The following is a 17829-nucleotide window of genomic DNA, read 5'->3' on the forward strand; positions in this document are numbered from 1 at the left end:
TGGTGTTATGCTCCTTCAAGCCTCCCCACACCCATCCCTGGTTTCTTTGTGAAATTTAACATATTTCTATACCAAATTGTCTCTCTTTTTCTCTCCCTGTCTGTCTGTCATTAAGACTGCCTGTCCAGGGGGCAGCTAGGTGGCACAGTGGATAAAGCACTGGCCCTGGATCCAGGAGTACCTGAGTTCAAATCCGGCCTCGGACACTTGACACTTACTAGCTGTGTGACCCTGGGCAAGTCACTTAACCCTCATTGCCCAGCAAAACAAAACAAAACAAAAAACAAAAACAAAAACAAAAAAAAAAAGACTGCCTGTCCATGTTTCTCTTTGTTCAGTCTGATTCAGTTAACAGTGAAGTTCATTGGATGCCTGCTTCCACTCCCCCTTCTGCTTCCTCCATGTTTGCATATTATTCTTGTTACACACCTCAGTTATGAAAAACAGTAAGTTTCACCCCTTCTTCCTTCTTTCTACACTAACATATATGTCCTTTCACTTTCTCTTTTCTTTCCCTTCTTCACATACTCAGAATATAATCAATCTATCCCTGGGTCTTCTGTTTTTCAGTTTTGACTCTCTTGATACCCTCTGAAGACATGAAAGTTCTGAGCATCATTATATAACCTCTTTCAATTTCTCAGATATATTTGCCTCTCTGGCTTCTCTGGAATCTCTGTGTATTATTTAAAGTTCCTAATCAGGGAGCAACTAGGTGGTACAGTGGATAAAGCACTGGCCCTGAATTCAGGAGGACCTGAGTTCAAATCTGGCCTCAGACACTTAACCCTTATTGCCCTGCAAAAACAAACAAACAAACAAATGAGTAAATGAATAAATAGATAGATAAACAAACAGACAAATAAATAAACTTGAAGTTCCTAATCAGCTCTGGTCTTTTCATCAGAAATGTTCCATTTCATTAAAAGATAAATAGTTTTTTCCTGTAAAATTATATTCAGCTTTTCAGAACAAATTATTTTTGCTTATAAGTCTGTATATTTTTCCCTTTAGAATTTGGTATTACAGTCTCATCTCATTTATATCATACGTTGCCAGATTTTATGTGATTTTGATTGTGGTTCCATGATACTTTGAACTTTTTCTTTCTGGATGCTCCAATACACACACACACACACACACACACACACACAAACTGCTTCTTTCTGTATGTTTGCTATATCTACCTACACTTCTTTCTTTATGCTTGCTACATCTATTTTTAATATATGTATATGCATGTATGTATACATATACATGGGAGCTCTAGATGTTGGTTATGATGTTCTTTTGTGAAAGGTGATTAGTGTATTCTCTCTGTCTTCACTTTTCTCTTTGATTGTATTTGGTCTGGGAAGTTCTCATTTACAGTTTCTTGAAATAGAGTTTGCAGACTGTTTTTAAAAAATCATGGTTTTCAGAGAGTCCAGTGATTCTTTAATTATCACTGCTTGACATGTTTTTAGGTCATTTTAAAAAAATACTAGATGAATTACATATTTTCTATTATTTTCAAAATCAATATTGTTCTAATATTTCTTCCTGACTCATGGAGCCATTAATTTCTATTTTTTTTTCTATTCTAGTTTTCAGGGAGTCCATTATTTGTTGTTGTTGTTGTTGTTGTTTTTTAGTGAGGCAATTGGGGTTAAGTGACTTGCCCAGGGTCACACAGCTAGTAAGTCTTAAGTGTCTGAGGCTGGATTTGAACTCAGGTACTTCTGACTCCAGGGCTGGTGCTCTATCCACTGCGCCAACCAGATGCCCCAAGTCCATTATTTGAATAAGATTTACTTTCTTTTCTAAGCTATTTTTTCTTCTAAGATGTTTAATGCCCTTTTAATTCTTTCCTCTAGAGTTTTTATTTTATTAAAAAAAATTCTACCTTCATTTCTTCGAGGTAGTCACATGGTCCTTATGGAAAAAATCCACTTTTCCCACCATGAGTCAATGTGGAGTTACTTTCTCCATTTTGGATATGCCTGAATCTATAATAATTCGTTATAATGGAAGGTCTTTTTTTTTTCAATTTTTAATTTACTTATCTCCCCAGCTTAAGATCCTGAACTGGGGCTTTGTGTCAGGGTCCAGCTCTGCCCTCTGCTGTGTTTTAGGGTGGGGTGGGTGACTGATTGCTTTCATCCTAAATCCCATGGTTTCTGTGCTGACTTCCAGTCTCAAAGAATTATCCCTCCCCTCACCCCCACAATTTTTTAAAATAAAGTATTTTATTTATTTATTTTTTCCCAGTACATGTAAAGATAGTTCTCAACTTTTGTTTATACAAGCTTTCCAATTTCAGATTCTTCTCCCTCCCTTCCCTCCCTCCCCCCTCCACTAGACAGCAGGTAATCTGATATAGGTGTTTTATATATATATATATATATATATATATATATATATATATAAAATAACATTAAAAATATTTCTGCATTAGTCATGTTATAAGAGAAAAATTAGAGCAATGAGGAAAAGCCTCAAAATAGAAATACAACAGCACCAAAAACAAAAGAAATAGTATGGTTCATTCAGCATCTATACTCCACAGTTCTTTTTTTTTTTTCTCTGGATTTGAAGATCCTCCTCCATCATGAGTTCCCTAGAACCCTTCTGTATCATTGCATTGGTGAGAAGAATATAGTCCATCACAGTAGGTCAACACACAATGTTGATGATACTGTGTACAGTGCTCTTCTAGTTCTGCTCATCTCACTCATCATCAGTCCATGCAAGACCCTACAAGCTTCTCTGAACTACTCCTGCTCATCGTTTCTTACAACACAATAGTATTCCATTACATTCATATACCACAACTTGTCCAGCCATTCCTCAATTGATGGGCAGCCCCTCAACTTCCAATTCCTTGCCACAACATAAAGAGCAGCTATAAATATCTTTGTACATGTGGGTCTTTCTCCCCTTTCCATGATCTCTTTGGGAAAAAGACCCAAAAGTGGTATTGCTGGGTCAAAGGGTATGCACAGCTTCACAGCCCTTTGGGCATAATTCCAAATTGCTCTCCAGAATGGTTGGATCAGTTCGCAGCTCCACCAACAATGCATTCCAATTTTAACACAGTTTCTCCAACATTTATTATTTTCCTTTTTTGTCATTTTAATCAATCTAATAGGTGTCAAGTGGTATCTCAGAGTTGTTTTAATTTGCATCTCTCTAATCATTAGTGATTTAGAGCATTTTTTCATATGGGAATAGATAGCTTTGATTTCTTCATCAGAAAACTGCCTGTTCATATCCTTTGACCATTTCTCAATTGGGGAATGACTTGGATTCTTATAAATTTGATTTAGTTCCCTATATATTTTAGAAATGAGGCCTTTATCAGAAGTACTGGCCATAAAAATTGTTTCCCAGCTTTCTGCCTCCCTTCTAATTTTGGATGCATTGCTTCTGTTCGTACAAAAACTTTTAAATTTAATGTAACCAAAATCATCCATTTTGCATTTTATAATATTCTCTATCTCTTGTTTGGTCATAAACTGTTTTCCTTTCCAAAGATCTGAAAGGTAGACTATTCTTTTCTCTCCTAATTTTCCTATGGCATCATCTCTTGTGTCTAAATCCTGTATCCATTTTGACCTTATTTTAGTATAAGGTGTAAGATGTTGGTCTATGCCTAATTTCTGCCATACTATTTTCCAGTTTTCCCAGCAGTTTTTGTCAAATACTGAGTTCCTATCCCAGTAGCTGGAGTCTTTGGGTTTATCAAACACTACATAACTAGTGTCATTTACTACTGTGTTTCCTGTGCCTAGCCTGTTCCATTGATCCTCCACTCTATTTCTTAGCCAATACCAGATAGTTTTGATGACTGCCGCTTTATAGTAAAGTTCCAGGTTTGGTACCTCTAACCCACCTTCCTGTGCATTTTTTTTTCATTATTTCCCTTGATATTCTTGACTTTTTGTTTTTCCAGATGAATTTTGTTATTATTTTTTCTAGCTCTATAAAATAATTTTTAGGTAGTCTGATTGGTATGGCACTGAATAAGTAAATTAATTTAGTTAGTATTGTCTTTTTTTTTTTTTTATTGAGGCAATTGGGGCTAAGTGACTTGCCCAGGGTCATACAACTAGTAAGTGTTAAGTGATTGAGGTCGGATTTGAACTCAGGTCCTCCTGAATCCAGGGCCTGTGCTCTATCCACTGTGCCACCTAGCTGCCCCCGGTATTGTCATTTTTACTATATTAGCTCTGCCTATCCATGAGCAATTGATATCTTTCCAATTATTTAGATCTGATTTGATTTGTGTGAAGAGTGTTTGGTAATTGTGTTCACAGAGTTCCTGGGTTTGTCTTGGCAAGTAGACTCCCAAGTATTTTATATTATCTACCATTACTTTAAATGAAATTTCTCTTTCTATCTCTTGCTGCTGGACTTTGTTGGTTATGTATAAAAATGCTGATGATTTAAGTGGATTTATTTTATATCCTGCTACTTTGCTAAAGTTGTTAATTGTTTCAAGTAATTTTTGAGTTGATTCTCTAGGATTCTTTAAGTATATCATCTACAAAGAGTGATAGTTTTGTTTCCACCTTGCCTATTCTAATTCCTTTAATTCCCTTTTCTTCTCTGATTGCTAAAGCTAATGTTTCTAGTACAATATTAAATAATAGAGGTGATAATGGACATCCCTGTTTCACCCCTGATCTTATTGGGAAGGCCTCTAATTTATCTCCATTGCATATAATGCTTGCTGATGGTTTTAGGTAGATACTGTTTATTATTTTAAGGAAAGTTCCACCTATTCCTAGGCTCTCTAGTGTTTTTATTAGGAATGGGTGCTGTATTTTGTCAAAAGCTTTCTCTGCATCTATTGAGATAATCATATGATTTTGGTTAGTTTTTTTACTGATGTGGTTGATTATGTTAATAGTTTTCCTATAATGTTGAACCAGCCCTGCATTCCTGGTATAAATCTCACCTGGTCATAGTGTATTATCCTGGTGATCACTTGCTGTAATCTCCTTGCTAATATCTTATTTAAGATTTTAGCATCAGGGCAGCTAGGTGGCACAGTGGATAGAGCACTGGCCCTGGAGTCAGGAGTACCTGAGTTCAAATTCAGCCTCAGACACTTAACACTTACTAGCTGTGTGACCCTGGGCAAGTCACTTAACCTCAATTGCCTCACTAAAAAAAAAAAAAAGAAAAAAAAGATTTTAGCATCAATATACATTAGGGAAATTGGTCTATAATTTTCTTTCTCTGTTTTTGCTTTGTCTGGTTTTGGTATTACCACTATAATGAAATAATGGGATTTAGCAGATACTCAAAGACCCACCTGGAGTGAGAGAGATTGACTGCTGATTAGCCTACTTCAAGTTAACTGGATTGTAATCACACCTTACTATCACTTAAGAAGGTATTGTTCTCAGAAGCTAGACTGTGAACTCAACTTGAGAACACCTTCAAAACCAATGGATTTGGATGACACCAACCAATCAACTTGAAGCAGTGTGTAAGGACCACCTCTGTTCCAGACCTATAAAAAGCTTCCACAATCAGCTTGATGGAGAGTTCCTGATTAAAGCAGGCTCATGGAGGAGGACTTGAGGAAGAACCCAACCAGGCTGGAATTCTAGGCTAGATAGACCTTTTCTTAACTTTCTGAACTCCATGTTAATACCTGTATGCTTTAATAAATGTTTAATGCCCAAAGACTGGTGCTGAAGCTTCTAATTTAAGGTGATCACAAAATATAGATTTTAAACATCACACCACCATATTTGTATCATAAAACAAATTTGGTAGAACTCCGTCAGCTATTTTTCCAAATAATTTGTATAATATTGGAATTAATTGTTCTTTAAATGTTTGGTAAAATTCACTTGTAAACCCATCTGCCCCTGGGGATTTTTTCTTAGGGAGTTCATTAATGGCTTGTTCAATTTCTTTTTCTAATATGGGTTTATTTAAGGATTTTATTTCCTCTTCAGTTAACCTGGGCAGTTTGTATTTTTGTAAATATTCATCCATTTAATTTAGATTGTCAAATTTATTGGCATACAGTTGGGCAAAATAACACCTAATTATTGATTTAATTTCCACTTCATTGGTGGTAATATTACCCCTTTCATTTTGGATACTGGTAATTTGGTTTTCTTCTTTCTTTTTTAAAATCAAATTAACCAATATTTTATCTATTTTATTGGTTTTTTCATAAAACCAGCTCTTAGTTTTATTGATTAATTCTATAGTTTTCTTGCTTTCAGTCTTATTAATTTCTCCTTTAATTTTCAGGATCTCTAGTTTAGCATCTAATTGGGGATTTCTAATTTGTTCTTTTTCTAGCTTTTTAATTTGCATGCCCAATTCACTAACCTCCTCTTTCTCTTTTTTATTCATGTAAGCAGTTAGAGCTATAAATTTTCCCCTAAGCACTGGCCTGGCTGCATCCCATAGATTTTGGTATGTTGTCTCATCATTGTCATTCTCTTGGATATAGTTATTGATTATTTCTATGATTTGTTGTTTGACCCATTCATTCTTTAGAATGAAATTGTTTAATTTCCAATTGATTTTCATTCTATTTTTCCATGGCTCTTTCTTACATGTAATTTTTATTGCATCATGATCTGAGAAGTATGCATTTACTATTTCTGCCTTTCTACATTTGACTATGATGTTTTTGTGCCCTAATACATGGTCAATTTTTGAAAATGTGGCATGTACTACTGAGAAAAAGTTATATTCCTTTCTATCCCCATTCAATTTTCTCCAGACATCTATCATGTCTAACTTTTCTAGTAATCTATTCACCTTTTTCAATTCTTTCTTATTTGTCTTTAGGCTAGATTTATCTAATTCTGAGAGGGGGAGATTTAGATCCCCCACTAGTATAGTATTACTGTCTAATTCCTCTTGTAACTCATTTAACTTCTCCTCTAAGAATTTGGATGCTATACCACTTGGCACATACATATTTAATATTGATATTACTTCATTATATATAGTACCTTTTAGCAAGATGTAGTTTCCTTCCTTATCTCTTTTAATGAGATCTATTTTTGCCTGCAATTTGTCTGAGATAAGGATTGCTACCCCTACCTTTTTTACTTTAGCTGAGGCCTAATATATTTTGCTCCAGCCTGTTACCTTTACTCTGTGTGTATCTCTCTGCTTCAAATGTGTTTCTTGTAAACAGCATATTGTAGGATTCTGGTTTTTAATCCACCCTGCAATTCACTTCCATTTTATGGCAGAGTTCATCCCATTCACATTCACAGTTATTATTACTGTCTATTCCCCTCCATTCTATTTACCCCCTTTGTACTTTCCCCCCCTTCTTTCACCCTATTCTTCTCACCAACATTTTACTTCTTACCCCTGCCTCCCCCAGTCTGCCCTCCCTTTTTATCACCCCCCTCCCTTTTCTTTCCCTTTTCTCCCTTGCTTTTGTCTTTCCTTCTATCAGTCCCCCCCTTTCCCTTCCCCTTTTACTTCCCTAAAGAATGAGCTAAGTTTCTTTATCCCAATGAACGTATATGTTATTCCCTCTTTGAATCAAACCTAATGAGAGTAGGGTTGAAACAATGTTCTCACCTCCTTTATTTCCCTCTGTTGTAATAGGTTTTTTTCACCTCTTCATATGATGTAATTCACCCCATTCACTTTCCCTTTCCTCTCCTCCCCATAGACTCCCTTTTTAACCCCTTAATTTTCTTTGTACCATCATATCAAAGACAATTTATATTTATACCCTCTGTGTAAAGTCCTTCTCTCTGCCCAAATACATGTACAATTCTTAAGAGTTATGAGTATTATCTTCCCATGCAGGGATGTAAACAGTTTAACCTAATTGAGTAACTTTTTTCCCCTCTGTTTACCTTTTTAAACTTCTCTTGAGTCTTTTATGTTAAGATTGAATTTTCTATTCAGTTCTGGTCTTTTCATCAAGAAACATTGAAAGTCCCCAATGTCATTGAATGTCCATCTTTTCCCCTGAAAGAGAATGCTCATTTTTGCTGGGTAATAGATTCTTGGCTGCAATCCAAGCTTTGCCTTCTGGAATATCATATTCCAAGCCTTGCAGTCCTTTAATGTTGAAGCTGCCAGGTCCTGAGCAATCCTGACTGTGGCTCCATGATATTTAAATTGCTTCTTTTTGGCTGCTTGGAGTATTTTCTCCTTCACCTGATAATTCTGGAATTTGGCTACAATATTCCTTGGAGTTTTCCTTTTGGGGTCTCTTTCAGGAGGTGATTGGTGGATTCTTTCAATGATGATTTTATCCTCTGATTCTATGATATCAGGGCCGTTTTCCTTAATAATTTCCTGGAATATGGTGTCTAGATTCTTTTTCTGATCATGGCTTTCAGGCAGTTGTGAGATTTAAAATTGGATATTAGATCATAAATCTCCCCTACTTAACCCTTCCCTTAATTCATCTCCCAGACTAGTAAATGGAAGAAGCTTCTGGTTTTCTAGATAGAGCCTTTATTGTATATAAGGTGTTGTTGATTAGAAGGATAGGAAAACAGAAATACAGTACAAATCGTCTTAAATCTAGGCTGTCTATATTCCTTATAAAAACTCACCAAACCGATTTAGGCCACCTTTGGAGTGAGTCAGACCGTCTGTGCCGCGCCGCCCGGAGTCCCGCCAAGCCGGCAAAAAAGGCTACTCCCCTTCTCTCCACCCCGGAAGTCAAAAAACCCCGGCAGGCAGTCTGACATGCGCAGCAGGCGGACTGTACCCAGCAGGCAGTCTGACATGCGCAGCAGGCGGACTGTACCCGGCAGGCAGTCTGACATGCGCAGCAGGCGGACTGTTCATCTCCTCCCCAAAAGGGTGGTCCTTGAAAAACTGGCGTCTTTCAGTTATCCTAACCGACTGTTAAAAACTTTCATATTTTACCACATTTCCCCCCTTTGCTTCCTCAAGAAATGGAATGTTTCCTTGATGGAACAGTAAAAAGAATATAATAACTTCTGCTGACTAATAATATGCGAACAACAATACAGAAAAGGAAGAGAGGAAAGTTTTGTCCAGAGGGGCGATTTTTTTTTTTCCTCATGAACCAACGCTTTGACATTAGTCTTGCAAAGGGAGAGCCTCTGCAGAGAGTACATGTTACAGATAGTATATAACAGAAAGGAGATAGTAAAAGCTAATAAAGCAAAACAGTTCATATAAAGTCTCTGAGTTCTCTTGTCTTCTTGAAGTGGTAAGATGTCATCAGGAGGAAACTGGATTCTGGTCTGGAAAACTGGATTCTGGACTCTGGACTCTGGTCTGGAAAGCTGGATTTCTTCTTTAACTGTTTGAATTGCTGTATTTTTTTTTTTTTACTAAACCTTAGCATAGCATTTTGCAATCAGTAACACTTTTTACCACCATGTGTCTGGATCAAAGTCAAATTTAGTATGTGTTCATGACACCTGAAAATGTTATGGAAAGGTTATCATACCATATCTCATGGTTCCGAGACAGCCAGTGATTGTGCTAGGCCACAGGTGAATTCAACTGAGTGAGATAAAAAGATAAGTAAGTTCAGTTAAATTAGGTTAAATTAGGAGGGAGAGAGGATGAATACTGGACTGTGCCTAGTAATTGTGCTCTACATAGTCACCATCATAAGCAAACCATGGACTTATGTATACCTGTCTCTCCTTTTGTTGCACATATATTCTCTCCAGGGCCTGCATCAGAGTTCACAGCAAGTTAGTCTCTGAAATGATAAGTTTCCATATTTCTGAAATCTCATTAATTTCACCAAAGACAATATGATGGTAAAAATGTGTGCTATGCTGCATAACTGAGAATATATTAGTGATATATACAATAATTCCAAACCATACCCAGAGTATAATGACATATAAATAATAAACGAATGTAAATAGCTGATTATATTAGACATTGTTACATAATCTTCTTTTAGACATTATTACATAATCTTCTTTTAGCAATTAGACCACATCATCTTATACATGAATTCTCTAGTATAACAGTAGCAGATACTTAAAGTGGTGATTAATTCATCAAAAAGAAATAAGACGTCAATAAGCAAGATTCAATATTCAATAGCATATACTTAAAATGCCTTTGAAAAGTCACTTAGTTTACAAAATCGGGTTTTTAAAGAAAAGCAAAAGAAACAAAAGTAAAAAAAAAAAAAACAAAGCAAAACCAAAAACCAAAAATAAAAGGCAAAAGATTCGCTAAGCACCCTTTTGTGCTCTTAAAGAATTTAAAGGTGTGGTGAATTCCAGGTCTTTTCAGTGCCTTTCAAAAGTCAAAACAAAACAAAAAGCAAAAAGGATAAAAAAAAAAAAATAGGTATAGGGTAGGGAAAAGGGTGGGAGAAATTGAGGTGGGCCAGAAAACTAGGCCATGTGCTTCAGTGCTTCTGCCTGTGGAAGGAAATGCTTGTTAAATTTTAAGGTATTTAAGCTGCTAGAGTTTGGGGTATGCCACATTGTTTTAACTGGTTCCCCAATTCTCTGCATGCCAAAGTGGCAGGGGTTTCTGAATTGTCATTGATCTTTCTAATGCTGTCATAATGTTCTTTATGGTAGAAAATGTGGAGTTCTCTAGCATCAGTTTTGTCTGTGCCACTGATTTTCAATAAAGGCTGATTTAATTGATGAACCACAACATTCAGCTGATGCTGCTTAGCAAATGCTACAATTGTATCATTTCCTCCCCACTTTCCAAATTTCTTTAATTCATCAACATATTCTTCAAAAGGGGAGTCATTTACTATAAAAGACTCAAACTCTTGTCTATGGTTAATCATATAAGAAGCAGCTTCTTGTCTGTGTCTGAGATGATTTCTACAGTGACCTTCTAGCTGGTCTGCTAAAGCCCTAAAAAGGCAATTTCCGTCTCCTGATACTTTAGGAAGACTGAGTCCCAAAGCATTTAACTGATCAGTGGGATTATTAAATGGGAACTGCCTTTTTCCTCTGAACTCTCTTTGCTCTTTAACAGTTGCTATCTTTAGGGTTTTTACCTCTTTAGCGTCTACCTCAGGTCTATCTGAAATCTCTTCACCTATGAATGGTGCAGGCTTTATATGAGAGCAATGAATCCATGAGTCTTTTTCACCAATTTTAATGGCAGTAGGAGTTGTCAATAATACCTGAAAAGGTCCTTCCCAGGCAGGTTGAGTTCCACTGGTTTTCTGAAAATTCTTTACATATATTTTATCTCCTGGGTTGAAGTTATGCAATGAAAAGTCTAATGGTCCTGCCTGGACCACAGCTCCTGCCTCATGGAGTTCACGTAGCCTGGTCTGTAATTCCTGTATATAGGAAGCAACAGAAGTATCACCTCCCACCAGTGATGTATAAACTGGGGAAAAAGTTTTAGCTTGGATAGGAGGGTGACCAAAAAGCATTTCATAAGGAGATATATGAAGTTCTCCTCTTGGTCTACTTCGTAGATAGAATAATGCCAATGGTAGAACATCAGGCCATTTCAAATGGGTTTCAGTACATAATTTGCCAATCATACTCTTAAGCTCTTTATTCATACGTTCGACTTGGCCTGAACTTTGTGGATGGTAGGGCGTGTGGAATTTTGGAGTCACTCCCAAGAAAGAGTAGATTTGGGATAAAATCGAATCAGTGAAATGTGTGCCTTTGTCAGAATCGATGCGGGCTGGTGGGCCAAAACGAGGTACTATCTCTTTAAGAAGAATTTTGGCAACAAAGGCAGCTGTGGCTCGGGGGCTGGGAAAGGCCTCCACCCACCGAGTGAGCTGATCAACTATAACAAGGCAAAATTTATAATGTCCTGCTTTTGGCATAGTAATATAATCAATTTGTAAGTGCTCAAAAGGTGTATATGCTAGAGGACGCCCTCCATAAGCTTTGGCCTTAAAAGCATACTGATTATAAGACTGACATGTGGAGCAGCTCGAGCAGATTCGAGATGCTGTATTAGTCACACCTGGTGCTATCCAGGTTCTCTTAATAGAGTCTACAATGCCTTGTGTACCAAAATGGCCTTTTCTGTGAACAGAGAGGCATACCTGGTGGTAGAATTTCCGGGGAAGAAATGGCTTACCTTCCGGAGACACCCAGATGCCATTGATCTGTTTCGCCTTAAATTTCTTTTTCCACTTTTCTACTTCAGAATCGTCATAGGTTAGGTTGGAAGGAATATCCTCAGAAGGTGAAAGGTTAAATACATGTTCAGGAGCTTCTAATGCAGCTAGCTTGGCTGCAGAATCGGCTCGTGCATTTCCCTTTGAAACAGGATCACTATTCCCTGTGTGGGCAGGGCAATGTACAACGGCTAGGGAAGAAGGCAGTTTTAGGGCATCTAAGAGGTCCTTGATAAGGTCCCCATTGGCAATAGCCTTGCCCGAGGATGTTAGAAAGCCTCGTTGACGCCAAATCATACCAATAAAGTGGCATATGCCAAAGCCATATTTCGAGTCAGTAAAAATGGTGGCACTCTTATCTTTAGCTATATTACAGGCCTGTGTAAGAGCCACAAGTTCAGCAGCCTGTGCACTAAAATGGGAAGGCAGAGAAGCTGCCCAGAGGGTGTCATAATCAGAAACTACAGCAGCTCCAGTAAAACGGGTTCCCTCTCTCATAAATGAGGAACCATCTGTATAGAGGACAAGATCAGGATTTTCTAAAGGTGTATCAAAAAGATCGTCACGGGGTTTTTCAGCCATATCAACTAAAGAAGCACAGTCATGCAATGGTTCCCCCGAGAATGGTAAGTTAGGGAGTAGTGTTGCTGGATTAAGAACTGTGCAGCGTTTTAAAGTGATATTCTCATTACCTAACAGGGTTATTTCATACTTAGCCAGCCTTTGATCTGAAAAGGCTTGTGTCCTGTGACGTAGTAAGAGAGCCTCCACTTCGTGAGGGCATTGCACAGTTAGAGGGTTACCTAGGACCAAATCAGAGGCTTTTTCTACCAAAAGCGCTGTGGCCGCCACTGCTCTAAGGCAAGGTGGCGCTCCAGCCGCTACAGGGTCCAGCTGAATTGAATAGTAGGCTATAGGACGTTGGTTAGGCCCCAGTGACTGAGTCAGGACTCCAGAAGCCACCCCCCTTTGTTCATGCACAAAGAGAGTGAAAGGTTTACTATAATCTGGCAGTCCTAGGGCAGGTGCTGATAACAAGGCCCGTTTTAATTCTTTTATGGCTGAGAGATGCTGGGGATCCAACTGTAAACTGTCTGGAACAGAACTTTTTGTAAGAGCTATGAGGGGTTTAGTAATTTCACCAAAAGAGGGTATCCATTGTCTACAGTACCCAGCTGCTCCCAGAATGGCTCTCAACTGCCTCTTAGTAGTGGGGGCAGAGAGTTGTTGAATGGCCTGGACTCTCTTAGAAGAGACAGAGCGAGTTCCAGCAGCCAAAATAAATCCTAAATATTCTACCTGGGGCAAACACCATTGTACCTTTGTCTTGGAAACCTTGTGTCCTCTCTTGTGCAGCTCCAGCAGTAAGTGACGGCTATCTTCCTGACAAATTTCAGCATTAGGAGAGGCCAAAAGTAAGTCATCTACATATTGTACTAGTATGGAGCCCTTAAAGGTAATAGAGGCCAGATCCTGCTGTAAAATTTGGGAAAATAATGTGGGACTGTCTACAAATCCCTGTGGGAGTCTAGTCCAGGTCCACTGTCTATTTTTCCAGGTAAAAGCAAATAAATATTGGAAGTCCTCATGTACTGGTATGGAGAAAAAGGCAGAGCAAAGGTCTACCACTGTGAAACATGTAGATTCATAGGGAATCGAGGAAATTATCGTAGCCGGGTTTGGAACTATGGAATGTCTAGGAATAACATAATTATTAATCGCTCTAAGATCTTGCACAAAACGATAAACAGGTTTACCATCTGGCCCAGGCTTGGGTTTTTTAACTGGCAAAATGGGAGTATTGCATGGAGAGTGATGACATGGAATAATAATACCCTGGCTTTTCAAAGCCTCAATTATAGGGGTGATCCCTTCTATTGCTTCCCTAGACAATGGATACTGTGGAATGGAGGGGGGTGGTCCCCCCTTAACTTTAAAGGTAACAGGCATGGCAGACTTAAGGAGCCCCACCTCATTAGGGGATGAGGCCCATAAAGACTCAGGAATGTCAGAGGGGATTTTGGATACCTCCCCTGCTGTTCCTTGAGCTTCTGTAAGTAAAATTGGTAATAAATGAACAGTATCCTCTGGCAATTGTAAGGAGACAGCCCCATCTGGAGCACAAGATATGGTTGCTCTAAGCTTGCAAAGGAGATCACGACCTAATAAATTTACAGGGGCATCAGGCATGAGTAAAAATGAATGTTCCACTGTTAAGGGCCCCATAGATACCATGCGAGGATTCAATTTTGCCACTCTCTGGCTCTTTCCTGAGACTCCCACTACATTCAAAAATCCTACAGGTCTACACCCAGCATCTGGTTTGCTTACTAATACTGATTTAGAGGCTCCTGTGTCTAGCAGACAATCATAATAAGTCTCCCCCACTTTTAAGGTGACATGTGGTTCATTACTCTGGGGAGGTGAATGGACTGGCACAAGTGCATTCAAAAAATCCGGATCTGGGAATATATGGCTTTCATTATCTATGTTCCATTCCTCCCCAAGACACCATCATTCCTGTGTCCTCTTCTGAGGGGGGTCTTGGTTACCATTATTCTGGTACTGCCTTTCTGTATTCCTCCAAAAAGATCTATTTCTATTTTGATTTCGCCTGTAATTAGAATTAGAATTTCTTCTCCAAGTCCTACATTCTCTCAATTCATGCCCCTCCTTACGACAGTAACAACACACCTTAGTGTCCTTGTTCCAGTGTCCACATGGCTGACTAGGAATCGCTGGTGCCAGAATGCTCTGTTTAGGGTGATCTGGATCTTCCTCACATGAGTCAAAGACATAATTTGCAAGTTCCTTAATTCTATCTACTGAGAGATTTCTCCAGTCTGGACATTGTTTCAGAAAGTATCTGCGTATTTCTGGCAGTGAATTATAAACAAATGTGTTGAGAATGATACAGGAATCTCTTAAATCTACTGGATCCAATCTGGTGTACTGTCTAGCGGCCTCACAAAGTCTATCATAAAATCTGTTTGGTCTTTCATTAGCCTCCTGAGGTAGGCTTAAAAATTTCTGCCAGTTTTCCGGTTTTCTAGAGCAAGATTCCATTCCCTTCAGAAGTGTTTCTCTAGCATCTTTTAATCTTTGGAAATCCCTATCATCATTATAATTCCACTCTGGATCCTTTAGAGGCCATTCCACATCGGCCTTACCTTTCGCAACAAGGGCATTTCCTGCTGAGATAATATCTGTAATCTCAGTTGGGGACAGTAAAGTTTCCAAAAGGCAAGTAACATCAGCCCAACTGGGTTGATATGTATTAAATATAGTCCTTAACTGTGAAATTACAGTGTTTGGATTTTTCTCAAAACTAGGGATGATTGATTTCCATGCGCTCAAGTCACTTGGTCTAAAGGGGCTATATTTTCTGACTTGAATTGGCACTCCCTTCTTACTATGTTCTATAGCTTCCTGCAGAGGGAGTAGTTTCTGCTGATCTGATTCTGAACTTGGATTATCTCTAGTAGAAACAGCCATTTTGAGGTCTCTCTCCATATGTGAGAGTTTCCCCCACATCATAACAATGATAATAACAAAAACAATGATAATAACAAAAACAAAAAAAAAACAACAAAAAAAAATAAAATCCTTAGTCGTATGAACTATGGATGTGGTATTAAAAGGTATTTCAATTGCAGGCATGAAATTTCTACTTATATTAAACGTATTTTCCCAAAGATTCTCACGTATACTATTATACAAAAAACTTTTTGCTGCCTGAATGAGGAAAAAACCAATAATGTTATGAAGGACCATTGAGTAAACTATTCCTCTAAGTCGGGATGTTATGCTGTCCCAATACATTCCGATGAGAAAAATCAAAGGGATGGTAGAATATTCAAGCATCTTGCCCTTTAAACTGGGCTGGCTTTTCTGTTTAAAGCGAGACTTTTAGAGGCTTAAAGTCTTTAAGGGAGATTAGACAAAGGGAAAGTCCGCGGGGGGGGGGGGGGGGGGGGTATTTGGAAAATCCACCGAATTAGCCGGCTTATGGCCAAACTAGGGAGGGTGGGAGGGTCCTTAAGGTCCCTTCGGGGTCGCCAAACTGTGAGATTTAAAATTGGATATTAGATCATAAATCTCCCCTACTTAACCCTTCCCTTAATTCATCTCCCAGACTAGTAAATGGAAGAAGCTTCTGGTTTTCTAGATAGAGCCTTTATTGTATATAAGGTGTTGTTGATTAGAAGGATAGGAAAACAGAAATACAGTACAAATCGTCTTAAATCTAGGCTGTCTATATTCCTTATAAAAACTCACCAAACCGATTTAGGCCACCTTTGGAGTGAGTCAGACCGTCTGTGCCGCGCCGCCCGGAGTCCCGCCAAGCCGGCAAAAAAGGCTACTCCCCTTCTCTCCACCCCGGAAGTCAAAAAACCCCGGCAGGCAGTCTGACATGCGCAGCAGGCGGACTGTACCCAGCAGGCAGTCTGACATGCGCAGCAGGCGGACTGTACCCGGCAGGCAGTCTGACATGCGCAGCAGGCGGACTGTTCATCTCCTCCCCAAAAGGGTGGTCCTTGAAAAACTGGCGTCTTTCAGTTATCCTAACCGACTGTTAAAAACTTTCATATTTTACCACACAGTCCAGTGCTTCTCAAATTGTATCTCCTGGATCTGTTTTCCAGATCAGTTGTCTTTCCAATGAGGTATTTCACATTTTCTTCTATTTTTTCATTCTTTTGATTCTGCTTAACTGATTATTGGTGTCTCATGGATTCCTTATCTTCCAACTGTCCAATTCTAATTTTTAAGGCATTGTTTTCTTCAATGAGATTATGCACCTTTTTTTCCATTTGGCCAAATGAATTTTTTAAGGCATTGTTTTCTTCAGTGAAATTAATCACCTTTTTTCCATTTGGCCAGATGAATTTTTTTACGGAATTGTTTTCTACAGTCAATTTTTGTGCTTCCTTTTCCAAGCTGCTGATTCTTTTTTCATAGTTTTCTTGTTTTGCTTTCATTTTTCTCCCCATTTTTTCTTCTACCTCTCTCAATTGATTTTTAAAATCCTTTTTGAGCTCTTCCAGGAAGGCTTTTTGTTCTTGAGTCCAATTCACCTTCCCTCTTGAGGCTTAACATGTAGGCAATTTGAGGGTATTGTCCTCATTTGAGTTTGTGTTTGCCTCTTCCCTGTTGATACAGAAGCTCTCAATGGAGAGGACTCTTTTTTGCTTCTTACTCATTATTGCAGCTTATTTATTTATTTTTAAAGTTGAGGTCTGCTCTGGGGGCACCAGGGTCCCTATTTTGGGCTTCTTGTGCACTGAGGCCTTTATGGTATGTGCAGTTCATCTGCCCTGCACTTCCTGTCTGAGTGCGCCAGGATCAGTGGGCCTAGTCACACCTATCCTGTTTGTGACCCTCCAGCTGGCAACTTGCCCTCTCGGCTGTTGCAGGTAGGTTTTTCCACTGTCCTGCTGGGCCACCAGATTTTTGAGCCAGGATCCAGGGGCCTCAGTTGTTCAGCTGTGGCCTGCAGCTTCTGCTGACTTATCCCGACCCCCTCGGTGCTGGGCTGTTGCCCTGCGCTGTGCTTCCCTTTTGCTCAAGTCAGACCGACCTTTCCTGAAGTCTTCTAAATTATCTCTGGTTCGAAGACTGTGTCTCTCTGTCTCTTTGCAGGTTCTGTAGTTTCAGAATCCGTCCAGAGGCTTGATTTCATGTTCTTTTTGAGGGAACAGAAGGAGAGCTCAGGCAGCTTGCTGATTCCTCTCCACCATCTTGGCTTTGCCCCA

This window comes from Dromiciops gliroides, chromosome 3 (assembly GCF_019393635.1).
Source record: "Dromiciops gliroides isolate mDroGli1 chromosome 3, mDroGli1.pri, whole genome shotgun sequence".
NCBI lineage: Eukaryota > Metazoa > Chordata > Mammalia > Microbiotheria > Microbiotheriidae > Dromiciops > Dromiciops gliroides.